The sequence below is a fragment of the Halictus rubicundus genome, chromosome 2 (assembly GCF_050948215.1).
Source record: "Halictus rubicundus isolate RS-2024b chromosome 2, iyHalRubi1_principal, whole genome shotgun sequence".
NCBI lineage: Eukaryota > Metazoa > Arthropoda > Insecta > Hymenoptera > Halictidae > Halictus > Halictus rubicundus.
The window spans coordinates 14,431,722-14,458,019 of NC_135150.1; the positions used below are offsets into that span (position 1 = coordinate 14,431,722).

Consider the following 26,298-nt stretch of genomic DNA (forward strand, 5'->3'; position numbering starts at 1 on the left):
GGTGGGAAAGCCTCTTCTCTTCCCGACGCCTTGTATATATATATTCGCGACTCGCGCTTTCACACCACATTTAGTAGAAACGACTCTTTTTTTTTTTTTTTGCTTGTCCGCCGGCAAGCGAGGTGTTACCTACTTGTGGAAACACTTTCGTGTGCAAACGGTTTTGCAACGATGAATAAAGAGCCCCTCCGCTCTTTGCCCCGGCTCAAAAACGATTCCTGCCCGGCGGAACCTGCTAATTACGAGAGCCTCCGTTTCGTTCCGCGAGCACGAAAACATCTTGCGCCTCCGGAAGAGAAAATTTGAATTACAAGCGCTCGCTGCGAACGATAGCTTTTGTTCCGTCGCTTTGCAACCCCCGGGGTCTCCCGCCCCGCGCCGCCCACACCCGCCCTCGCCCCCTCCCGTCGCCGCGAGCTACCTCTTTGTACATATTTATTATGGTTTTCTATAAAATCAAGTAACACTCCAGCCACCGGTTTTAGCGTGCGGTCGCGTTTAACGAGCGACCGAAGACGATGAGAAATTAAATCGGCGCGGGGCGCTTAAGAGCACCTACTTGATTTTACACTTTCCACGTGCCGCCCAGGTGTACCTTAATTGTCGATTAACGGATGAATAAAACATTACCGTTAACTCTTTCCGCTCGACAGCCCGCGGCACCCGCTCGTGGCCACGATCGATGCCACGCCGGCGAAACCGAAAAATTCGTGACCAGCGAGAGAAAGAGAGAGAGAGAGAAAGAGGAGGAGAGTTGACAAGATCGTCGACGAACGAGCCTCGCGTCTTCGGGAATCTCGCGCAACGGATACCGCGAGCACGATCGAACTCTTTCGACAGCCGCGTATTTTCTGGGTTATTTCGCGTGTAGACCGTATATAATCCAGACACGAGCTCTAAATGCGGCGAACCTCCTATTTAGACTCTCCAGTTGACTCATACCCGGTTATTTCGGGCGTCGGCGTGTTTTCGTCCGCGGCGTGCATACGCTCGCTTGCTCGCTCGCTCGCTCGCTCCGCTACGTCCGGGAGACGCGAGCGCGTGAACGGCTTTCGAGCGCCCGCGCGCGCGCGCGCGCTCGCGCGTGCACGTCCATTTGGTCGCTCGCTCGCACACTCACTCTCGTTCCGAGCTTCTGCTCGAGGAGGCCGCGTGGTGCACGCGCGAGTTACATCATACGAGCGTGCCAGCCGCGCGCGACTACTACCTAGCTACGAGGATTTTGCGAACACGAAAAATCGAAAACATCGGGTCTCACCGGCCGCGGCCCTGTGATGTGAAACGGGGCTAGGTCACGTGACGGCCGGGAGTTCCCTGTACACAAGCAGCGAGTGACACGATGTTTCGGCTTTCTCCGCTCGCTTTTTCACGCGCGAATGCGTCAACCGTGTTCGTTCCCCCTCCCTTTCTGCCGACCCTGCGTGCCCGCGTTTCGCACGCGTTCCATCTTGCCCCTTCCCCCCTCTCCGGCCTGTCTTTCTTTTTTTCCACGCTTTTCAATAACTCGTTCGAGCGCGACCCCTGTCGCCCGTCGCGCGCGTCTCCTCGCTCCCTTTTTTCCATTCCGCTCCATTGGTCCTTCGCGGCAGCGAATGCAACAAAACGATTTCCTTGATAACGCCACTCGTGCGAAGCGACGAAATGTACAGCTGCAGACCACAATAGAACTAGCAACGTCGCGCGATCCCACGTCCCGCCGCGTCGCGCCACTCCGCGCCGCATCGCGCACGGGAAAAATAAGTTTTTATCGATCACTAACCTACGACAACCATCTGGCCCGACCCCTGGCCCTCGACTACCCGCAGACGTGGAATACGGAAGCTCGAAACTAGAATCCGACGACGTGTGCTCGACGCAAGAAAGGAAATAAAAGCACTGTGTAGCCTTTTTTCCCGTGGCCGCGCGGAGCGGTGGTGCGCCGCATGCGGAGAGTTTTTCGAGCACCCTTCGTTCCCGCTTCCCGTGGAATACATATTTGTATCGGCTTGAAACGCGCGTTCTCCCGGCCTCGTTGTCGACCGTCTTCGGCGGGCACGATCTTCGGCGATCTTTCTCTCTCACGGTTTCACGATTGAATACTTCTGACCGGCAGGCAAAACCCGGCGGACACCTAAATTCGTATTCACATGAGCGTGTCGCGATCGCGGCTCAGCCCCGGGATTTTCCGTGGATCCGTGGAGCACGGTTCGTTGTTGCCTCGAGCTTACAAGGCGCAAACGGAATACAGAAAACTCCGGCGAATGGTAATTACCGCGGAGTTTTTCCTGCGAGCCCGTCCGCGTTTAAATAAATATCGCCGCACACGTCGACACGTCCAGTCCGCGTTCCCTCCTCGGATCTACTCCGAAATGACATTCCGACTCCGAGTAAGTATCGGCCGAAATTGCGGCGAAGCCAAGGTCGAAACGAAAAGCCAGCCAATTAAACGGATGAGTGCGGAATTGGTTGGACAAACGGTGCCTTACCAATATTGGTTTTCGTTAAAACGACTGTGTTTAGCAATGATTATATTTGCCGGCGACATGGCGATACCGAACGGCAATACATTTCGCCCGGGTCCGGCGTAAAATGTATCGATCATCCCGATGGGATTCCATCGTTGCTCGCCGCTCTCGTTGCTTTATGATGGTCGCCGGGGGTCGGTCTCCGGAGATCTATCGGAACGGTTTAACGGCAAGACGATAATTAACGTAGGTCCCCCAACACTGACCTTGCCACGCTGCGCCGCGCCGCGCCGGTACGGAAGGTCCTCGTGGCTCGCTTATTACGTCGTCGACTATACGTTTGGGACCTACCCCAATCAAAGCGAGACTAAACTCTTGCGCTCCCGAGCCAGACCTAATCGCCTTGAGTCACGCGACGTACGGTGGCCGTCTGCGAGAAAGTGCTGGGGGGGGGGAAGCTTTTTGCGCGCGTTCTTCGATCCCCTCGGAATTCCGCTATCCGCGATCCGTACGCATCGGTAAGAAAGAATTATTTACGCCCGGTCGCTTGGAACCCGGACAACGATGTTATCTTCTTGCGGCCGCGACTTCGGCCGTCGTCGCTTACAACGTGCAAAGTATCCGCGAAAGATCCTCCAGAACCCGTCGAGAAGTATGCTACTTCGGAAAAACCATTGAGAGTCGGCAAGCCTCTCCCTGCGAAACGCCGCATATTTTGTCCCGGTTCGTCATAGGACAAAACCCTTGTGCTCTTCATCTATTATTCAAACAACTTCGCGATCGTTCGTGCCACGGCGCGACGCGGCGGTCCCGGTTACGGTCCGATCGCAGCGAATTTACTCGAGACAGGCTTCGATATCTCCGTCGGTTCTGGAGAGCCGGTAGATATCGAGGATCGACGGTCGATCCTTGTCCCGCCGACGCGACTGTCAATCGGCCCTCGACACCTTCCCCGACGTAAGTCGAGGGCCGCGCGGGAAGCGTGGTAGAGAAGAGACGCGGCGGCGGCGGCGGCGGCGGCAGAGAGAAAGGCAAAAATTTTCCTCCTCGATCCCAACAACAACGTCTCGTCGATGGGTTTTCGGCTGGCCGTGTACAGTCCGCCGGGTATTATAGAGCGCGATACGCTCGGTCGCCGGCTATACAATATAACGTTCCGCGGTGCGGGGACTATAGTGGTTGGCTAGACTGCACCCCCGCCAGCCGGGGAGAAGGTCGGCGGAGATCGTGGGACGGGGGTAGGAGCAACGGAGACGGGCAAGGGAGGATGGGTGGGGCAGTCGGATACGGTGGCGCGAGGAAGACGGAGAGAACGATGGTGGATGGAGAAGGAGGGTATGCGCAGAAGGGAGGAGAACGAGAGAGAGATCGAGCTAGGGCGCAGCGGGGGCGAAGGCTCCGGTAGTTCGAGGTAGGGGGCGCTGGCTAGACACCGCTCAGACGGTCCAGGGGGTCGCAGGGGGTAATTTCTGCATTGGCGTCGAGAGCTGGGAAACGATCGACGCCCGAAACCAGACCGGCGCGACGAGCCGGACCGACTGCACCTGGCGCGATACCGACCAGGGTGGCCTTTCGGAGAGGTCACGGTACACGTCCGTTCGACGTACACCGTTCAGCTGCACCTGCATCGATGACGGCCAGCCTGGCCTAGCCTGACCGCCCGCCGCCGCCGCCGCCACCGTGCCGCACGTGTTCTGATTACGTGCGTCCGCCGAAAAAGGATGTCGCAGCCAACCAGCCAACCAGCGTGGGCCGGCCTGGCCGTCTGCGCCTTGCGAATTCGATTCCCATCTGGCAGGCTGCGATCGCGTCAACCCGTTTCTGATTAGCTGAACGCACGCACGTCGCGTTGGTAATTGTCCTGCGGTTTCATAAATCATACTTCCCGTTGCGCTCTGCCTCTTTGTCCACCCCGCGCTAATACCCCCGTCGCTCCCTAACGCCGTCGTCCCTTCCCCCTCAACCATGCGCGCATGTGAACTGTTACGCTTAATAAGACTCGAATTTACATTGTCTGGTCCCTTGTCAGTCGTATTTTACTCCCTGCTCCTTTGACGGTTCCTTCGACGTCGCTGTTTCTCCTTTTGACCACGCTTAAGGAAGTCCGACGATTGCGTGGGGCGGCCCCGAAGGTTAGCCTCGATAGCCGTGAAATTTTTTTCGCTGAACCTCGACGATCTTTATCTAATTTAAGTTTACACCCCACTTTGGTTGGCTCGATTGTCGCTTTCAGTCATACGGCGTTGCAATATTTGGTAACAAAGATAGAGGAATTGTTGCCCTTGTACAGTTTCCTTCATTACGCTTTTGACGATTTGATGACGGCCATGGTTAGACCATTCGAATCTTCACTTACCAGTTTTATTGTATTCTTGAACCTGGTTCTTTGAGATCAGCGTTGATCTTCTCGTCGAACCTAATAGAAATTGCTAGTAATACTGTCGCGATATGTTTAATGTAGAGTCGCCGCAATGTAAAACTGTCCTATGATGGACAATCCTTAAGAAATAACACTGGAAAGGTACGAATTCTGCTTCGTTTCGAAAGAAGCGAATAACTTGCATATTTAGTAAAATCTATTTGAGAGGTTCGTCAAGAGTCCAACCCCAAAAAGTACATAATTTCAATTGAACGTAGCCAAATTGTCAGTAAAAATAAAGCCTTCCGAAAACGACACTGAATATCGCCGAAAGAAGGTATAAAAATACTAAAAATAACACTGAATCAGTGGCCACGACGAAGCCAGATTTGCAAACGTTGAGACCGCAGCGGAGACGACGGAGAGTTGAAAAAGACAGCCGCGTGAAATGTTAATTCGATTTGTGACTCGATGGAGGGCGCATGTGGAGAAAAATAGCAACGGCGGTATCGAGCAGTCTTGAAATCACAAAGCAAGTACAGTCAAGGGGTCCGCATTGACGTGGTTCGATCGTTCGGGGTGGAAAATGCCGGGGCAGCGCCGTAGAAAAATCCCCGGCGTGGTACGCCAATGGATCGGACGGCCAGGAAAGCGGCGGACTGTTTTTTATCGAGTGACTGGAGAGAGTTGAGAGTCGAGTCGAGTCGTGTCGAGTCGGGTCGGGTCGCGTCGAGTCGAGTCGGGTCGGGTCGAGTCGAGTCGAGTCGAGTCGGACCGGGTCTAGACGAGCGGAGCGTCTGCCATCCTCTTTGCCTCCTTATAGGCAAGTCCTACTGGCTGCGCGCTCGCTGTTCGCCGTCGCCTTACGTGGCTTCTCGTCTGCCACCCTATAGAAGGAGATGTCTTTTTCCTCGTTAAAGTCGTTCCGATACCTGGTATCCACGGCGGAGCCGACGACCATCCACATCGACGGCCACGCGGAAGCGACGATCGGGACAAGGAGAGCCGCCTTTGGGTCTGGCGTCGTGGGGGGAAGCTGTCACGCTTGTCTTGGCCGCATACCAAGACAAGAACTAAGCGCGGACAAAAATACAGGAAACCTATTCAAAGTGAAGCGGAGCAACGGTTCGAGCTCGCCGATCGATTGACCTCGTACGAATTCGTCTTTCCTTAAATGGGAACGGGCAACCCTTCGAGCAGACTTCGGCAGTCCTGGGGTCTAGGTCGAGCGACATCCATCGCTGCGAGACACCTACGACAAATTGCTACGACCAGCGATAAACAACGGTCTGGCCTTGACGTTTTCGAAAATTTTCCGCCGCGTTCCGTCGAACCACTGATTTTCTATTCCGCGGCCAAAAACCATGCCGGAAACCATCCCCCTCCGCGAATCTGAAATTGTTTGATCGGATTCGACGATTTCTGTCGAAATTGAAATGTAATTCGTGCCATATCCAGTTCGAGTTAACCCGAAAATACAGCGAAATTCAGGCGGACGTGGGCGTTTTGGAGACGTTCCAACGAAATTTCGTCCAAGTCTGGTAGCAAGTGTCCGCGCCTTGCGCGAGTCGCAACGTTCGGCGAGAAATAAACGTTCGTCCCACATAAAACTGCGACACCGCGGCGGGACGTTCGACGATTCGCGTGACCCCGGAAACACGGTGGATCGCATCGGGGACGATCGAGACAACCGTTACGCGAACCCGACGCGGATTCGATGACTCCGTATTTTTAGCTCGGAACACGGAGTTTCGCAATTTCCGACACGCTTCGCCTTTGCCTCAACGATGCTTTCCGGCTCGGGAGAAACGACCTAACCCAGGCCAGACACCGGCTATTAGCAAGCGTTCTCCGGGAACAAGCGTCGCCGCTCGTCGAGTCTCCCGGAAGCGTGAAGCATCGGGTGTTTGGCGAACGGATGGAGGAACAGACAGACGGGTGGACAGGATACGCAGGGACAGGTGGCCGGTTGACGATCGTAAGTGGGCAGGAAGGAGGACATCGGGGCCCTGACGCGCTCAGGGAGCGACAGACAACCCAGACAGAGAGCCAGCCCGCTCGCAGACAGAAAGAGATGCCGCGATTCCGTGTCCGTCCGATGCGTGCAATGCAATTTCCCGCAGGGCCGTCCGTCCGTCTGTCTGTGCGGTCGTGCATGCCGCTTACGCCATTGTTCCTCCCCCTTCTCGCATACGAAAGTGAACATTCCCGCGATCAGGACGGAATATAACGCGATCTTGTCCGGTCGAAAACCGCCGCGGGACGTAACGCCTCGGCTCCCCATCAGCTTCGATCTTCCGATCGTCCTACAGATATTTCTTCTTCTTCTTCTTCTTCTTCCTCTTCTTCGTGTTCGACCGTGCACACCGCCGAAATACCCGAGCAGCCGCCAGCGTGCATCCGCGAGCCCTCCTAGCGCCTGAATCTTTCATGCGACCGACATCGGGGGCATAAAAGCGCGCACCACCGCACCTTCCTACCTTCAAATCTGGAAGAGAGATAACCGACGAGCACTCCAGACGCGTTGTCCTCCATCGGTACAACCGTGGACGGTTGGTTTTCATGAATGTTCCCTCCTCTGGTGCTTCCTTCGACTACAACTTAACCCCCAGCACTACGATTTATTTTACGGCTCCAGTGATCAGAATTTCTTTGACGTTCATCATTTCTTAAACGAAGCAGGAGGCTCGCATTTACTGCGTGGCTGTGCATTCTCTAATGGCTTCGTAGAATTTTTATCTGAATTTATGCTGTTAGCTGATTCTGTTCGAAATCTTCATGACTCGATATTATAGTACAAGGGGTTGTAATGCGGACTTTGGAAAGGGGATAGATATATTTGTAACGAGTTTCGTACCTTTTTCTAGGATACAGGACCATTTTTAACTAGACGTTTTCAACACAGAATATTGTACAATCGACGTACTGTTGAAGGAACAGAAACGTGAATGGGTTAAATAACATCTGAAGCGCACAACGGGGTTCAACTAATTGGGGGGTGTTATCTATTAGAAGAAACCAATTTTAAAAAGTCTGTTTACACAGACTGTCGACATTAATTTAGACTTCAACTCCTGTGCGATTCCTCGTTCCAGATGTAAAGTATAGTTTGCAACCGCAAATTGAAGTCTTTCCTCAGCCTCTTACACAAGCGTATGTGCATAAGCGTTGATTGTTAAAAGAGATATTAGGACCTTGAATAAGTTCTCGCTGTTTCTTCAAAAATGGCAGTAGCAGTACCCCGTTCGTGGAATTTCGAATGGTAACACACATGCAAGGCAGTAGTGTATCTAACCTTAAATTTCAATGTATGGTAGTTCACTTTAGTGTAAACAAAGTAATTTTTTCTTAGTTCTGAAAATGTCTACTTTTGTGCCAAATAAAGTGTATTTGCGGGGAATTTTATTGCACTACTTTATTCAAAAGAAATCTGCAGCTGAAGCAGATAGAATTCTTGTTGAGACTTATGGGGACAATGCTTTGTCGGATACGACATGCAGAGACTGGTTTCGACGCTTCAAAAATAATGATTTTGAACTTGAGGATAAAGAACGTTCTGGCGCACCGAAAAAATTTGAAGACGAAAAGTTGGAGGAATTACTCGATCAAGACCGATGTCAGACGCTAGCAGAACTTGGAAAAACATTACAAGTAGATGAGTCAACTGTTTCATAACGTTTAAAAGTTTTAGGAATGATCCAGAAGCAAGGACATTGGGTAAAAGCTTTTATTTTGTAAAAGAAACAGCGAGAACTTATTCAAGGTCCTAATACATTTCAAACATTTCTGAATATTTTATAGCACATCCAAGCTTTCAATTCCCCTTGTTTTCTAGTAATTATTATGCGACGAGATGCGCCGATTCGATCGTGAATGCTCAATGGTGGTCTATGAATCCGAGCCCCGAATCATCAAAGAAAAAGGATAATCGCATGAGAAGGGACGAAGGACTGTGAAGGCAGATTTCGATCTATTCGTCTGCCTGTCCATCCGTCGGCCGTCGTTGAGGGGGATGCCCGGCGTAACGTTTCAATGTCACGGTCGCAGGTTTAGACGGTCCCCTCCTCCCATCTCCCTTTTACTATACAGGGTAGACCGACCGAACCACATCTGCCGCGTTGGGAGCTGCCGTTTAACACCATCCATAATCATCCTATATCGACGCGCGGCGCAGACCATAAATCACCGGGGATCAATTCTTATTTTTAGCTCCCGGTACACCATCCCCCATCCACTTTACCGGCTTCGGGAAAATCCTTTATCTGCTAGGACCTCCCTTATCGGAATTTGACTCGCTTTACTTTTGGAAATCGATATTCCATTGTCAGGATTTGTTTAGGAACACGGGTTCTGCGTTAGGGGCTGCTAAACATTCGATGGTTTTCGATCCTGATGGACTCTGTATTCATCCCTTTCACGAGCTTCGGAAAATTCTTTCAGCTGTCAAGGTCCCTTCCACGGGAATTTGACACGATTTATTTTTGAAAATCGTTGCTCTGTTGTGAAGGTTTGTTTAAGAACACGGGTCGCGCATCGGACGGTACTAAACCTCGGAAACGAATTGTGCAAATTCGACTATTGAATTCTGCACTTAGGTTAGCCTATACTTTGACCTGTTCCTTTCAGAAATTCCTCTCCGCTAACATATTCAACGTTATAGAAATGTTGGCGCACTGAACCGGGGACTGAAAAGGTACTGGAAATGACTGTTTCAAACTGTTCTATATCGGTCCTGACTGAAACAGTTCTGAGGAACCGAAGTAATGTTACAACTGTTATGAGGATATCGGTTCGGGCTTATATCGAAAACCGGTATTATTTTCCGGTATTAAAAATAACCATAGAACCGCAAAATGGGTTAAGAGTATCAATACGTTACTCGCAGTTCAATAAAACCACTAAGGAGAGAAATAAACTCCAATTTGATTCCTATATATCGCAATTAATGCGAACGATTTTTATTTTACATAAAGACTCCAGATCTAGTTATAACGTTACTTCGGTTCCACGTGACTGTTCCGAGAACCGAGACCGACGTTACGACTGTTTTCAAGGCTGGCTCCGAACAACCGCGTCCTTGGCGGAGGTGTAGCGTCGGTCGATTAGAAACAATTCGAGCGTCAATTACCATCCCTTCTTTGGAAGCGGTCGAATCGATAAGTCGTGCATAGGTAAAGATCAAAGGTCGAGCATCGGGCATCGTGTCCAGCTGCAATCTCCTGGCCGGTCTGCAGATCCTGGTGGCTCCGCGAGGCGTACGATCGATTTCGTAAAACCTGGGAGTCCTTCAGCTCGACCTTGCAGATTCGCTCGGAGCGAAGCGAGCACAGGGCGCGCTGGGTGAGGCGAGACGAGGCGAGACGAGACGAGACGAGGCAAGACGAGGCAAGGCGAAGCCAGGCGTCGATCGCATCTACGAGAAAACGGTCTCGTAACGGGCTCGTTCGACGTTTCAAGGAGTCTCCGTTACCAGAGCTTCTGTCGTCTGGAGTGGCGAGGAGTTTCGTTCGTGGGGACGACGCGATCGGGGGTGGCGCGGCGCAGCGTCAGGGGTTGGAAGGGCGGCTAGACGGGCGGTCGGTCGAATGGAAGGGTGAGACAGGGCTTGCGGGACGGCGAGGGGATGCACGGTGAGACGAGGGCAGGGTGAAAGGAGAGATGAAAACGACGGCGGCGACGGCGCGGCGGAGAAAGGGGTGGCCGACACACACACACACACACACACGTGAATACGTATAAACGCGAACGTACGCACGCACGAGCACGCGGATGCGAATACGTACACGGGGCAGGGTAAAGGGGTGAGCGCCGGGGGTGGAGGAGGAGAGGCTGCCAGGCAGACGTGATACTTGCACGATGCCGGAGATTCCGGGAGGTTTGAGGTTTCGAGCCTTATTTCAGACGCTTCGTCTTCCTCTCGGCGATTTCTCGTCCCCCCCGGTGCACCTCCCCGACTCCCTTTTCTTCCCGGTTCTTTCGCGGCTTTCCTACGTAAATATGAACCGTACGTGAGAAACCGTGTACAGTCGGTGTGGGTGTGACGGGCGAGGAGGGGTGGTCGGGGGCCAGGCGGTGTGTGCCCGCCGCGACAAATTACGCTGCCGGCTGGGAGCATCGTCAATGGGATTTCTAACGAGTGCCGGCTCGTTCGTGCATAAAAGTTTCCCTGAAAATTGCCGGACCAATTGCGATCGCTCGTAGGGCGAAATTGCCGCGTCCTGCGGTCATAAAGCTGCGCAACCCCCTTTGATCTAATTTTTCGGAGTTTCGGGACGCTGATGCCGCCACCGCCGCCGCCACGCCGCGCCGGGTCGAGGCCGCGCCGCGGGAGCACAGGCAAACTGTGAACACGAATTCAATTACAGAAGATACCGCGACGCGTTCGTGCTCAAACAAATTACCATACACGGCGCGCGGAATGTTCCACCTTTTTTACAGCTGAACTCCGCGCGGCCGCGACCGTTACGTGTTCGCCGACCAAAATAAGAAACGTTCGACGTTAATGCGCCCTCTCTCGCGACCGCGGAAGTCGCAAATTATTATTGCCAGTGTCCGAGGGAGAGCGGGGGGATCGTGTCTCACCGCCGTTGCTCCGGCGGAACAATAACTTGAAAACTTCGAGTCAACCTCGAAATTGGGTACCGCCAATGGAGACTCGCCCCGCGGAAGGAACGATAAAGCGCGTTTACAGCCATTTTGCGCGAAACGGAATCTTTTCGTGACTCGTTTCCCTTGATTAAAGGAATAATCCTGCCTTCCCCTGTCGCCACCTCTCCCCCCTCCACCACCTACCCCATCCCCGCGGCCCTCAAGGGGTCTAAGAAGCACACAAAGCCCGATCGTCCCGTGTCGTTCTCCAGGTCCTTTAACATGGCCGCTCGAGGCCCCCGCCGCCGGTACGAGGGGGAAAAGTTTTCACGGAAACGAAACGGGAACGGGCAGAGGGAACGCGAAGAGGAAAAAGAAAGGGAACGAGCAGATAGCGAGCAGACGGGCGCGGTCGTGCCGGACGGCATTTTAATAGGTTCGCGGGGTTCGAGCGAAAAAGTTGCAAAACAAAATAAATCGGCGTCGCGACAGGTCGGCCCGCGTTCTCTCCTCTCCTCCCGACCGCTTCCACCTTTCTTCCTCGATCACCCTTTCCCCTCTGTGTCTTTCTCTCTCTCTCTCTCTCTCTCTCTCTAATTCTTTCTCGTTCCCTCCAACCACTCTCTATCTTTCCATTTCTCTCTGTGTACCTTTCTTCCTCTCTCTCTCTGTTCCGCGCCACGGCTACAGGGCGCGGGTCATGCATATTCACGTGTGGCATTCGTACGCACGGAATTAAGCGGCCGGGGAATTAAAGCGCTTTTCGGCGAGAGCAAGTCCAGGAGCCTTTCCACCCCACCCCACCCCACACCACCCCCTCCCCCGTACCCGTCTCCAGGTGATTACGCGGGGATTTTTCGAGGGACGGAATTTCTATGGCGGCGCGTAAGTGCAGCTGTGAAAGACTTCGCCCCGTCGCGCGTCGATTCGGCTTACATTATTCCCGAGCAAATTGGACTCTCGCGTGGACAACGCTGATGAACGCTGCGCAACCCTTTCGCTGTTCGGAATGCTGTGAATTCCCAACGACTTCGAACGCTTTTCGGACCGGACGCGCCGCGCCGCACCGCGCCGCGTCGGTACGCCGCCCGCCAAATGAAATTTTGCACGCCATTTATTTGCATAAATTCCGACCATCAATGTTTCATTATCCCAAAGATTCCAACCTCGTACGATCGCCAAACAGACACCAATTCATTAAATAGTCGATTAATAAACCGGTTCTATTATCATTTTAATTAGACCGCAGACATTTGTGCAAAACATTAGCTTATGACTGTAGGAAAGAAAGTTACATAAAAATGTAAGAAGCTTCATCTCGCAAGTTTAAACAATCGAAAATAATATGACGGTACATATTCCCAAATTATTGCGGTAATCTTAAGCGTTTCTATTATTAATATTTCTATATTTTTTATATCATGATATGAAGTTATACTTTCTATGTGAGGAAGAGGCTAAGGGCTGTGAGGAAGAGGCTGGTAAATATCTTTTATTTATATACAATTCATTTTCAAGAATGCTGGTGACTAGGAGCCGAAATAAGGCCCATCTGCCGCACTCATTTTTGTCACAAATGCACAGCAATTCTTCGCATAATGAGTTTTAGAAATTGTAGACAACAATTTTACCAGCGGTTAAAAATGCACGTTCCGTTCGCTAATGTCGAATACCCGGAAGCTCGGACGCCAACGATATTTATGAGATACATACGTGCACGTCGGACAGATGATGAGACACGGTTAGCTCGAGTTTGCAACTGCCACCGCCCAAGGGATAATCGTTTGAAAAGAGTTGTCGATGAACACCCATTGATACCGATCGCGAAAATAATTCTCTCCTTTGAGAGCCACTCTTCCTTCGACCATGTGTCTGCCACGAACATTTCAAAAGAAACTGCCCCGCCGGAGGAAACACAGGGAACAATTACTACCTTCCGGGTGTCGCGTGAGTTACGTTTTACCGTCTCGGGCGCAAGAACTGTTCAGCTGCATTTTATGCACCTACTGTTCCGGTCTGCACCTTACGATTCCTTTATCCCGCCGTGCAAATTTTCGTGTAGGTCGTCAACGAACCGGTGCCGGTGGTTCCACGCTTTGGAAGCGCGAGGCTCACTTTCGATCATCGGACACCTTTCCATATCGCCTTTAAAGTCGATAATTACTTCATCGGTTTAATCTTGCAAGGTGTTCGTAAGTTTATGGACAATTGTTTAATCAATACGTGAAGGGGCATCAATGGGAAAGGTACATTTAGCTCTAATGGTGAAGATGAAATGTTCTGAAGAAGAGATCTGTTCTCATTTTGCATAAAGCTCCATAGTCTAATTATCACCATTGGGGTCTCTTCTTTCAGAAGATAGTCTTTCCCTGCATTGCTTACAATCAGAAACTGTCAGCGTTTCCACACAATGATCAGTAGATTGTGGGAATTTATGCAAAATAAAAATTGTCTTTATCAATTGCAAGCGAAAGAGGCCACATCCAAATTTCTTTTCATTTATCCACCATTTTAAATTGGGCCAACTCATTTTTGACATAAATGCACAAAATCCACAGTCAAATCCACTGAAAAGCATTTGACCTCTTCGTTGCGACGTCGCTCATTGCAAATGCAATAACCATAAGAATATTGAATCTACTATTGCGAGTTCGGGGCATCTTCAATAAATAAAGAATATAAGATAACGATAAACCTTTATTAACACGTTGAACGCCACGTCAGCCATATGTTGCTGGCGGAATTATTTGTGCAGATTTTAAAATGAATTTTTACGTTGATGTATTCATTGTACTAAACTTAATTAGGATCTGTAACATGCAAGAAAGTCGGAGGATTACTCAGTATCGTACATTTAACTTTTTGCAATTTTTATTTCATTAAATAACTTACTTTGATTTTATGGGATTTTGGGGGTTTCTAGTTTGGCGTTCAAAGTGTTAAGCAGAACTACTGAGCTTTTCGTTCGGAGACTCTTCGTTGTCTCCGTTGTATCGTCGTCGTTAAGACGACGCTGCAACTCGGCGCGACGCACAGTGGGCAATTTGGACAAAATCGGATTCAAAATCAAGGAACTTTCGATAGGAATGAGGTAGAGCGGTGAAATCTTTTTTAAATGAAAGCTGCAACTTTGTAGAATATGGGAAAAATAGAGAGATTGTGGTACGAACGTTATTTAACCTCGAGAAAATTCGTTAAACGCGCACAAATTCAAGAAAATTTTAGTTTTTCCAATACCACGCGCGGAAAAAATTTCTTTTTAACATGCTATACATCATTTCCCATAGATTTTTTCACGCTGATTTCAAATCTGGTCTCAAAATTTGTCTACGACCTCAGGATTTTGCAAAAACTAGACTTTTGTGACAAAATCTAATGAAGTAATTTTTTCGTTCAAATGAGTGGATGGTAATAATCTCCCTATTTTTCCCATATTCTACAAAGTTGCAGCTTTCATTAAAAAAAAATTTCATCGCTCTTCCTCATTCCTATCGAAAGTTCCTTGATTTTGAATCCGATTTTGTCCAAATTGCCCACTGTGCGACACTCGACACTAACATATCGACACTCGTAACAATACAGTACCAAGAGACAACGAGGAACGACAAAAACGTGAATTCCCCACTAACCCAGAGGAAAAGGTCGGCGGTTAAGGACGAAAAACAAACAGGTAGCCAGGCCTACGCGCGGCTTGAAGCACCGCGACGAAGTTGCGGAAGCTCGAAACTTCGCCTTGGCTTCGCGTGCCACGGAAGTCTGGCGTTGGCAAGTGGTGTGTACCAGGTCGAAGCTGCGCCGATAAGACAAGGTCCTGCGATAGGTGTGCGAGCAACAGCGCGAACAGGGGCAGACGGTCTGACCTGGTTGTCGCGTTTACTTTGGACCACCCACTACTTGCCCATTACACACGCCACAGCGCCGGTAGACGACGACGACGACGACGACGACAACGACGACGACGACGACGACGACAACAACGACGACGATGACGACGACAACGATGACGACGGCGGTGAACGACGACGACGATCGCAGCAGTCTGCGTAGCGAGTTTTGTGGTAAACGGGCGGCTGGATGTGGTTGGATGATTCCTCGTGTGGACGGGCCGCGTTTGTACACAAGCTGGAAGACACGCCGGGGCGTCGTGCACCGGTGGCGTAGTGCAAAGTCTAGGCTTTTCTGCTCGGTAAATAAAACACACCGTGACGACGCCGCCGCCTCCGACGCCCTCTTCTTCTCTCCTCGTTCACCTCATCCTCGTCCTCCTCCTCTTGTTCGCCTCTCTCTCTCTCTTTCTCTCTCTCCTCGTTCCCCGTTCCTCTTCCTTCGTCCTTCCTCCGAGCTTCTTTCTCGCCTCGTACACGCTGCGGGCGTAAAAAAGTTCCAAGGCGGGCGAGATTGTTTCGCGGTTGCGTAAAATGCGGCTGGAAGCAAATGAAGCCGCCGACGACGAGTAATCTCGCGCGAAGAGACGCCTCCGCTCGCGTCCTCCCGGTTGCTCGCTCGCGGACCACCGTGTACGAGTCGGAGCGGGAGCGCGAGAGCGAGGGAGAGAGCGAGAACGGGAGAGCCTGGCGAGACGTTATGAGCCCGGCGACACCCGTTATGGGAGCTGATGGATATTAATAGGGGGTAAGCGGAATTTCATTCATCGCGGTTCCGTCTTTCGCCGCGTTCCTCGTTGATTAACGCACCCGAGTTTCCGCGAGTTTTCGGGCTGGACGACGCCGAGCCGAGCCACGCCGAGCCGAGCCGAGTCGATCCCGCGCCGCGGAAAAAGGAACGGCAAGCCAGTGTGTAATGGAGGCTCGTGAAAATCAACCCGTCGGGATAATTTACGGCCGTTTCGGTCTTGTACTACCAATTAGATAATCATCGGGATGGCCGCACAATGTTGTAGAATTTATTGTCCCGACTCGCTCCCTTCTCGCGCTTTGTGATTCCATCGAGATAAAAATGTTGCTTGTAAAATCGCTTTTTAGTGCTCCGCGGGACTTTTTAGTGCTGCACCGTATCCGGCGATTCAACTGTGATTCCCGATTGTGGGATATAAAATGATCCGAAAGCTGTTTTAAACGACGCCATCTACAACGGGCACTCTGCAACATGCAAAAGACGGATAAATTGCAGAAATGAAAAACTAAAAAATGTATTAACCCTTAACGGTCCGGAAGTATTTCAAGTTCACTTCCCACCAGGTCCAAGCTATTTTTCATACGTAGAGAAATTGTGGACTCAACATTTTTATATCAAGTGTAGAAAGGAAAATATTTATATTTTATTTTTTTTTTTTATTTTTGTAAGTAAATTCAGCAAGTAAAAGTGCCATGCCGCTTACATGGCGTCATTGGTCCGTTAAGGGTTAACTCTCGCCCCGGTCCCCCCTACAGGTTGAAAAACTTGTCATATGTTGTAACGCGCGAAAAACCGTGACTCAACCGAATGATAAAAATGTGTGTACTCAACGTCCGCTCAACCCCGCAGGATTCCCATCAATTAGGCTCTCAGCGGGACAAACCTTTCCATCGCGGCGGTCGCGAATAATGAGGGCGTAATTTTCCATTCCGGGGGGGTTGTCAACGTTCTTCGGGAAAACACGTAAGAGGCGAGATGAGAAATTCCTGGGAATTACGGCGGGGCGAACAGATCGCGAATGAAACCTAAAAACGAGGGATCGTGTGAGGAGAACAAGGGTGAGAGGGGGACTGTGGCACGGAGTGGGTGAAACGGTGCTGGAAATTTACGCAAATGCATCTGTAAATAAGAGAAATGAGGCGCGATGTTAAATTCCTGTTCCACGGGCGGGCGGCGGCGAGGGAAACGGTGATTCATTCTGCGCTGTCGGGCCCGAGAAAAATGTCTGGAAGAAAGCCACCGTTTCCACCGTAATTTGCAGAAAGCACACCCGTCGTCTCGTGACCTCCCCGGGTTTGTCGTAAAAAGTTCCTCGGCCCGGGGTGAGATTGGGTACGCGGGCAACGAGATGAGCGTTTAACGCGTAGACGCCACGTCAGTTGTCACTCAAATTACAAACGGCGTCTCGTTTTAGTGGCGGCCCGGCTAGACGTCCTTGCAAATTATGATTATTAGCGCACAGAGGCGTCTTTACGACGCCTCGTAACGCCGATCCCGACGCACACCATCGAACGGACCGATTTGTTCCTCGACTACAAGCCCCGCGTCATCGAAACAGGATCGAGACGCGAGTCAAAACTCAATTTCATGTCGTTCTCGCGCTTCTACGATACGCAACTCGCAGCTTTATTTATCGATTTATTTCCGAAACATTTTTGAAGGTACGTCTTGCCGACATTTTTCCTGTTGTTCCCGGTGTGACAGCTATTCGCTCATTTTAATCGCCAGAAATCTCCATCGTCCGCGCAGAGTATGCATAATTTCTTTTCAGTTTGAATGGAGAGTCTCAGAGGTATGTTCTGCCCTCGACGGCAATACACCCCCTATAAAAGAAATTTTGTAAGGGTAGTTTCCTATCCTAGGATTCTACAAACTAGGAAACTCCTAAAACTACTCCTGTTTGTAACGAGTAACGTGCAACTAACATTGTTATGAATTTTGTCGACATTTTTTAACAAACTTACCACCGTGGAAAGTTGAGTAACATCGAAGCGAGCGTGTTAATATCAATTAAGAAAGAATTTTTCAGAAGGAATATGAGCGAACATATTTGTGAGAATGTGTATCGAATGTGAATGTGCTTAAAATGGGCACGAGTTTTTCGGACGAACCGTAGTTTATAACTTCAAATTTGCGGATCCACTTGAACGAAGGTTACATTAGTTGGTACCGCTTGTATTACAAAGCACATTTCTGTCTGGGAATTGGATAGATTTTTCTTGCATAAACGGAAATACGAATTTTCGGATAGCGTTGCGACGTGTTTGCACAGCAGGCTATCGGGAACGGCCACGAATTTGCAGCTGCGATTACGAATTCTGGCTGGGGTCTGGCCTCGATGGCGTAGCAATCAAATTATCGTAGCAGAGGGCTCGTTTCAGACAACGATTTTAAATGGGGTTGGAGAAGGCCACGAAGGGAGCGATCAAACTACAGGAAACAAGCCCTTCTCCGATGAAACAGGAAGCATGAACACTATCGAGTTTTGTATAAACTCGTTAAGAGCCCGGCGGATAACGGATCGCGTCGGCTTCAATCGGGAGATCAATCAATTATTACTCGGAGCACTCCGCGTTTCGTTCGGCCGACGGTGAATTCGAAAACGTACCCGGTGCGAGACAAAATTCTATCGTTTTATCGCGAACAGATTTGCGAGCGGTTCGTCACGCGAATAAGAAACGAGGACAGATTTTAATTGGAACGGAGATTCTGCCCTGTTTCTAGCCATCTAAATACCCAAAAGGTGTTCCCAGACAGCTTAATTGGGGAGCCCAAGCTGTCATTTTTCTGATTGAATTCGAAATTGAACCGCAACCGTTCCGTGAAACATCGGACAAACGAAAACCGTAATAATCCTCGGTACAGCATAATCATGCGGAACGTCTTAATTATCGCGAAACGCAGCGTCATCGGACCAGACATCGGCCGTGCGACGTCCACTCACCTGTCCCACATGTTCCGTGACGGTTCATACGTTAAGACCATTAAAAACTGTAGCGACAGCCTGTTTTCTCCTGAAAGGCTATTGTGCCATGAGGTCTACATTAACGCGGACACTCGAAGGACACCTGTGCGGCCAGACGAACCGGCATCGAACGTGTTCTGCCCCTGTGTTGTCCCGCAGATACTGACGGTATTCATTCCGTCTCGAGTGTGTATTGCGTCGAACACTGAAATTCGAGTCTCGAAATGCCTCCCGAGCTTGCCTTGCTATGATTAAAATGCCCTCCTCCAAATTACAGTGACACGCGGATAGTTGTCTCACGTGATCGCAGTTTCGTAAAAACGGAATGCAAACGTTTAAGAGGATCGAGGACTATCGAAACTTCGGAAAATCGATTTATTCGATCCAGAAGCGTCATCCTTTCCGAACGGGTGAATAATTTTAGACAATTTTCGACAAAGTTCAGTCTGAAATTGTGAGCATTGTATGGAGCAGCGCCTCTCGCTCTTCAACGCTTCGTAACTTTAACAATTTTCAACGTTCAGATAATTTTGTTTCATATTGATCGTAAAACGTATTATTATGGTCATAAAACCGTGTCGAAGCAATTCAACTTAATAGAAAACATTGACTGACCGATAGTCTTGTGCCTCCTTAAGGGGAGAATCCCTATTTTTTTTTCAGATCCTGTATACCGTCGAAAGACTATGTCAGCCGCCAGTAAAGAAATTACGCGAAATGTCCTAGCCTATGGTAAATAAAAACTATATTTACAAACCAATCAAGCTGGACAAATTTACAAAACTTAACAACACCACCGGCAGATATTTAAATTTAAATATTGCTAAAACTTCACGCTCTTACTAACGATAACTTTGTATACTAATACCACCGCAATAAAACCGTTTTCTTAGCAATATTCAAATTAACATATCTGCTAAACTAATAATTTGTCGTCATGCATGGGTTAATACTTTCTCATAGAGAATGCAAAACCGTGTCGATTTGTGCATAAAAAAATATACGTTTCCATTTAGAAAACCAAAGTTAACCTTTAAATCTCCTAAACGCCTCCACTTCTAACAAGTCATGTACACCATATCGTGTCCCTCTCGATACCACGTAACATTTGTACAACATAATTCAGACGTTATTCGATATAATTGTTCTACAAATTGCAGAACAACAGCATGCTTTACTTGAAAAAGGCCGATGTTCGACGAACAGTATAAAATTGGAATAAAACACGAAACCGGCTGGGAAGTTGATATTCTTGGCCCGTCGAAAATTTGCAAACAAGGGGGCAACCAAGTCTCCCGGCATTGTTCCCGCCGCGGCGGCGCGAGTATTGTCAAATGTCTGGGCGACGCGTCCTTGCCCGAGCGTGAAGCGTCGCATAGCGCGCGTCCTCGCGCGAGTGCAGGTGCGCCTGTATGCAAATGTCGGGGCCGCGAGAGCACACGAGCGTTAATTGAAATAACAGTTAGACTAGTGAATCATTCAATTAAGCGAATTCCGAACGAGTCGCGCGACTCCGCGGCGCGGCGTCTGCGTCATTTCGATCTAATTACGACGCCGAGCTAAGTGGCTGAGTGGATTTCCTACGTTCCCGTGAATGCGAACGAATTTCTGCGGCGGGCGTCCTTTTCACCGACGCCGACGACCGTTCGAGCCCTCGCAACGGCTCGCAGACATTATTTGTTTGTTCATGGAATATGTAATGCCACCGAGGAACTGAAAATTATAGCGTTGATGATGGAATTTCTACGGGGGCCCGGGTCTTTCTTATTCAAAATGGCTGCCGCATTCTTCGCGCGGACTCGACTCTCATTATCCTCGCCTCTATCGTTAACTCCATCTCGAGTTACTGTGCGAACAAAAAAAAAAAAAAAGAAAATAATAATAATCGGACCGGATAATAGAGACACGTAGACGGTTAAACGGCGCGGTTTTCAGAATACAGAAATTACAGATCGTTCGTCCAACCGTCAATTCGAAAGCTTCGTACTCGTGTTTAGCGTGTCGTGCACCGAAATTCGGCTCGGCTCGGTCGAGACCTCCGCCTATACTTCTTCAGATTGCTACCCTACACCTTGCGTCCGGGCTTACCTATGCACAAACCTTCGCCGGCAAACGAACAACCCAATTAACTCGCGACAACCTCGGAACACTTCATCAACGTGTACCGCGAGTGCACACGCGCCACTGAAACCGCATGCCGCGGATCCCGGCGCGCGTATAATGATATAATTGGTCGGCGACGGTGCATTAAACATTCCAGTTCGCCAGACAAAACAAAAACTTCGAGAAGGTATAGTGCGCGCGGATGGGGGCTAGACCGTCTCTGAAATGAATAACCTCGTGTCTTTTCTCGACGGCGGCGCCAGAGTTTCGTTAGTGCTTGCAGATTTTCGCACGCGCGTGTATTCATCTCCGTTCCGTTCCCCGCGACTCCTTTTCTACGGGGATTCACATAATTTCTGTAAAACGAGCATCTGCGAAAGAAAAACTAATCTGTCTAAATGTCTATGTACTATCGAGGTTTCCTAGTGCTGGACATTATTAGGTCTTATCTTCGCACAAAATTGCTTAAGTATTATCTTGCTTTTTTCTTCTGCAACTTCGTTGTAACGCCAGGCGGTTTAAAAACGAGTTACATTTATTAGAAGTACAGTGATTTCTCTGTATATGTCGCCAAGGCCTGGATGGTATGTTTATCATTCCCCGACGTTCGCGGAATTATCCCCACTACTTCCCTTCAAATCACTTTTACTAAAAATTTCCGTGGAGGGGGACAATTGAAAGTTTGTGAATTAATTTTTTGCACTCCCCTACCCCGTGAGGGGCCGCGAAGCTCGAGAGGCCTCGGATGCCGAGGAGTGTAAACATAACACGGCTCAGGTATGTCCCCTGGACGATACACGACGCAGACAAGACCCGTGTTGTTGACATATGTACAGGGTGTATAAAAGTTAGATGTCACGACCACCATAGCGGGATTCTACACCTGTGGATTGGTGGAGATCTGTTAAAAAAATGGACCGCAAAATTGACCTTGACCTTGAAAATCGAGGTCAAACGGTCGAAAATTTGTTCTCGATTGGATCGTATAGGACTCATCGCGAGGAATGAAATCCAGAGGTGTAGAATCCAGCTATGGTGGTCGTGACATATAATTTTTATACACCCTGTACATCGAGAATTCATTGTATACGCTCGGAATGGCTAGGTTTTAAATAGCTTTTGACACTAAACCTACCACGCCCGGTCAAATTGACCTTTTCCAACTTCTGCGTACAATTTCGTACATACAACATTATCACATCGTTTTTTCTTAAAGTATGTATACAATGTGTTTTTCAGTATTTATTTCTCGTTTTATTTTTTTCCCAAGAAATGTATGTATCTTGTCCTACCTACCGCGGCCGGTCAATTTAATCGCACGAGATAATATGGTATTTCCTCTTCTAAACCTAAACAATCAGTGTGAAAGAAAGGCTATTCTCGATGCAGCATGGCCAACTCAAAATAAATGAGCCGCCTTATTGAATGAGACGCTATCAGGTTACGCACGTGTCTGATTGATAATACTGTTTCATGGTAAATACATCCAATTCGCAAAGGTGGACGACAGATACAATTGCAATTATATAGAAATAAATTTGTACCGTCATTTTATGGAAGTTGTTCATCTATTAAGTCATTCAGCAACGAGGACCGGTCATTTTGACCACGTACGATAGGAACAGGTATACAAGTAGTGTCGGTAGGTTTAGTGTTAAAATCTGTGCTTGTTCCCTCACTCTTTTTCTTTGCCATACGATTCTTATATTACCTCTGACAAAAAATATTCGATCAAGCAAATCAAATGTTTGTCATTGTAATTCTTCATGTTTTCAATGTGGAAAATATTTCCATTAAGGATGATAGTAAATGCAATGATAAAACATGTCACATATAAAAAGATAGCCCTCGAATGGCGACTGTAAGGCGTCACTAAAAGTTGCTGTGTCATTATTCAAAATATTTTTTACATTATTAAATTTGTTTGTATTTAATAAATTACTAAACGTTTCAGTATTGTACGAGTCAATTGCACCATTTTCGTATGTATAACACGAAAAGAATATATACAAGGGAAATATTCTAGGTTGGAAGAAATGTTTCGTTTTGCAGTTAGAATAGCTTCGAGTGCAAAGGGTTAATATAACAATACATGTTTTCTTACAGTGTACAAAATGAGTAAATTGGACAATGACTTAAGACAGAGTTTATGTAATTACCCTCAAGCATTCAGAACATTTTTATGGCAATACAAAAAATGTCCTATTACTTTGTTATGCTATTGAAGTGTCCTTACACTTTTCTCCTGCAGGTGAACAGCTTATTATTGAATATATAGTAAAAAGCAAAACAATTCATCATTAATATTTTTCTAAAATATTATTACTTCCTACACCATGATTGTTCAATATATATACTATAATATTATTCATATCCAATATACGCCCAAATAAATCGTTCAACATTTACAATTTTGATCGAATATTTTCTGCCAGGATTAGTATTATATTATAATTTATTCTCTACATTGTTTGCGCGGTTTATTGTATGTGTCGTATAGCATTTGTTTCTTGCAGCGAAGGCGACAGGACACCGAGGCAGCGTTTTCAGCTTGTTTCGTTGCGCGGTCGGCGAGTACACGCAGTCGATCGGCACGCAGACAGGTTAACAACGGTCCGGCGGCGAAAAATCGTTGAAATAATCCGCATGCGATGAGACGGTCTTCCCGTTCTCGCTTCTGGAGTCACCCTTTTCCTGTCGCTCTTTTTTTTTCATCGGTCAACCCGCGGAGAATGAAAAGGCTCCGGGCGAGTATAAAAGTCGGCCGGGGCGCGCGGAGGGGGTTTGGTTTCGTGGCGGCGCGTATTATCGAGCGAACCTGCAATTATTTCGTAACGGTGATCTTATTATAAGGCAGATTTCACGTGCGACGGGAGCGGAACTCTCCGGCCGAAACGCGGGCCCGCCAGACGAGGACCGGAAACGGCTCAATTCTGTTTCCGATCGATTTAGCCGGGGCGCAGCTGCGTCCCATTCGTGCACAGCCGAACGTGATTTAACGCGTTTCGTTGTTGGTGGTGGGAAATCTTGATTTTTTATCGTTCGACACCGAGTGGATACATACGGTGCCCCGGCGCGTTTTGCCAGCCGTTAGTCGGGCTGTTTGTTTGCCGGCCACGCGGGGAAATAAATCTGTCGATTGAAATGATGAGACGGGGGAGGGGGTTGTAATTCACGGCGCGCTTTGTTTTTCCGTGTCCCGTGTCCTCGCGCGCGCACGCTCACCCTCCTGTATTTGTTAAAAAAATATTTGACATCGCGTCCCCGCCACTTTTCTACTGTCCGTCTTGTTTCCACGATTTTATTTGCGGGTAAAATCCTTTTATTTCTCGCGCGCGACGCTCCGAGCCTTGCAACGGCTGCGTTACGTTATCGCGCGGCCGGCATGGCGGAATCAGCGGATCGATATGTTTGACTATATTTTCGAAAATGAAAAATACCGACGAGGACGACTAGCATTCGTGTCGTAGACACTGTTTGTCTCGATCATAAACTAAATTATGCGAAATAGCAGATAATCCGAGAATCGAATTTCACGATGCGTCTATTACACGATCAGAGAACGCTCCGTTGTTTCGTTGGAATGAAACTCGGGGAGGGTAGGACTTCCAGTCGCGGCAAATATGATAAAGAAAAAGTTCCCTTTCCACGAAGCAATCTAACGGTCGATCAGCGCGAGTAATCGAACGAAGACAGTGCAGCGGAGAGGAAATAAAATTGTAATCAGAACGTGGCGTGTCACCCTTCGACGTTGCTTACGACCAAAGGGTTGCTAAAAAGGGTGGCCGTGTCCGCGGCAAGGGGCGCCTGAAAGTTAATTCTTCCCCCTCGCGGCTGAAAATCGGCCAGACGGCCGATCAAATTTTCTACAATGTCTCGCAATTTTCACGGTCGGGTTTGTAAGCCGTGACACGTTCTTCCTTGATTGCGTCGATATCGACGGGGGTTGTTCACGCTAACGGAACACCAGATGTAGAAACGCTTCTTTAAACAATTCGATTTCCCACGAAAATTCTCATTGAACGGTTTGCTGGACAAACGATATTCTCTGCCATGATCGCGGTTGCTAATTGTTCGGGTGTTGGCATATTTTCGTATTATTTTTCGTTCGACGACCCGATGTTTTGAAAATGAATTTTGTGGACTGTTGTATATCCTGATTTTCGAATAGAGGTAGTCTTTAGTCTTCGTCTACTACTTTATACGATTGCTATAAGTAGACAGCGGATTTTATGCATTTGTGACAAAAATGACAGGCTTAATTTAAAATAGTAAGAACATTAGATAAATTTAAAAGTACAGTTATATTATTTTCAATCTATTAAACCTACTAGGAAAGAAAATTAACTTCTACTTCGTTCCAGTTTGTTGCAATTCAGATAGAAAATCGTTATTTTGCATAAAGATCCGCTGTCTAGTTATATGTTTACCTGGCTCCTGTCTCGTACAATGAAAGCTGTTAATAGAAAAGAAAAGAAAAGAAAGCAGTTAATCTGAGAATTTTATGAATTTACAATAAAGATAAATAGTTGAAACATAACACTATGGAGCCATCAGAAGAATTTAATAATATTGTTACAACGTCGTCGACTTGTTAAAATTACTAAAAGAAAGTGTGCATTTTCGTTTCATTTCTGTGCCTGAAAATTCGCTTCGAGGATTTTTATGCTGCATAAAGATCCGCAGTCTACTCGCGATGATCTGGGATTGAACATCCCGCCGATGTTCCCGTTGAACAATCCATTGTCGTCGCCGCGGCGGCGATCGGAGCTGAAATGAACGTCGCCACGAGAAAAAACGCTCCGCGTAGAAAAACAATTGATTCGGCGCCGTTAATGCGGAGCCGGTAGCTACGGCGAAGAATACGTGGCACGGCCATTTGTCAAACGTGTTCGCATCGGTAGATCGAAATGGACGCCGGCAATATATCTGCCTTGTGCCTTTCTTCGGTGTGTCCGCCACGGATAAGGATCGTGATGGTAGCCACCCCCTATTACAAGCATTTCCAGCCGGCCTCGTTGTTGCACGGCCGGAACAACGGACGAGCCCGATCGTCAACCGATTCCTGACGTATAGAGATAGAAAACGGAGAGAGAGAGAGAGAGGAAAGAGCACACAGAAACCGGTACGAACAATGCGCGTCGCGATTCGCAAACGATGACGAATGCTGCTTGTTACCGGTACCTACTATTGCTCGTTACCGT

The 26,298-nt window shown here is 48.6% G+C and overlaps 1 protein-coding gene and 1 long non-coding RNA gene across 2 annotated transcripts in view; one reads left to right on the plus strand and one right to left on the minus strand.

Annotated features, from left to right (window-relative positions):
* Nucleotides 1–2,802, minus strand: part of LOC143365386 (uncharacterized) — a 41,882-nt gene extending 39,080 nt beyond the window's left edge. Inside the window, exon 1 of the mRNA XM_076805509.1 lies at nt 2,711–2,802. The gene's annotated coding sequence lies outside the window, so the exon portion shown is untranslated. The remainder of the gene's footprint in view (nt 1–2,710) is intronic.
* A 4,205-nt stretch (nt 2,803–7,007) lies between these two features.
* LOC143365388 (uncharacterized) lies at nt 7,008–10,334 on the plus strand. Its single transcript, XR_013084537.1, has 3 exons — nt 7,008–7,355; nt 9,143–9,310; nt 9,430–10,334. It is a non-coding gene; the product is annotated as an uncharacterized LOC143365388 (long non-coding RNA).
* The last annotated feature ends 15,964 nt before the right edge of the window (nt 10,335–26,298 follow it).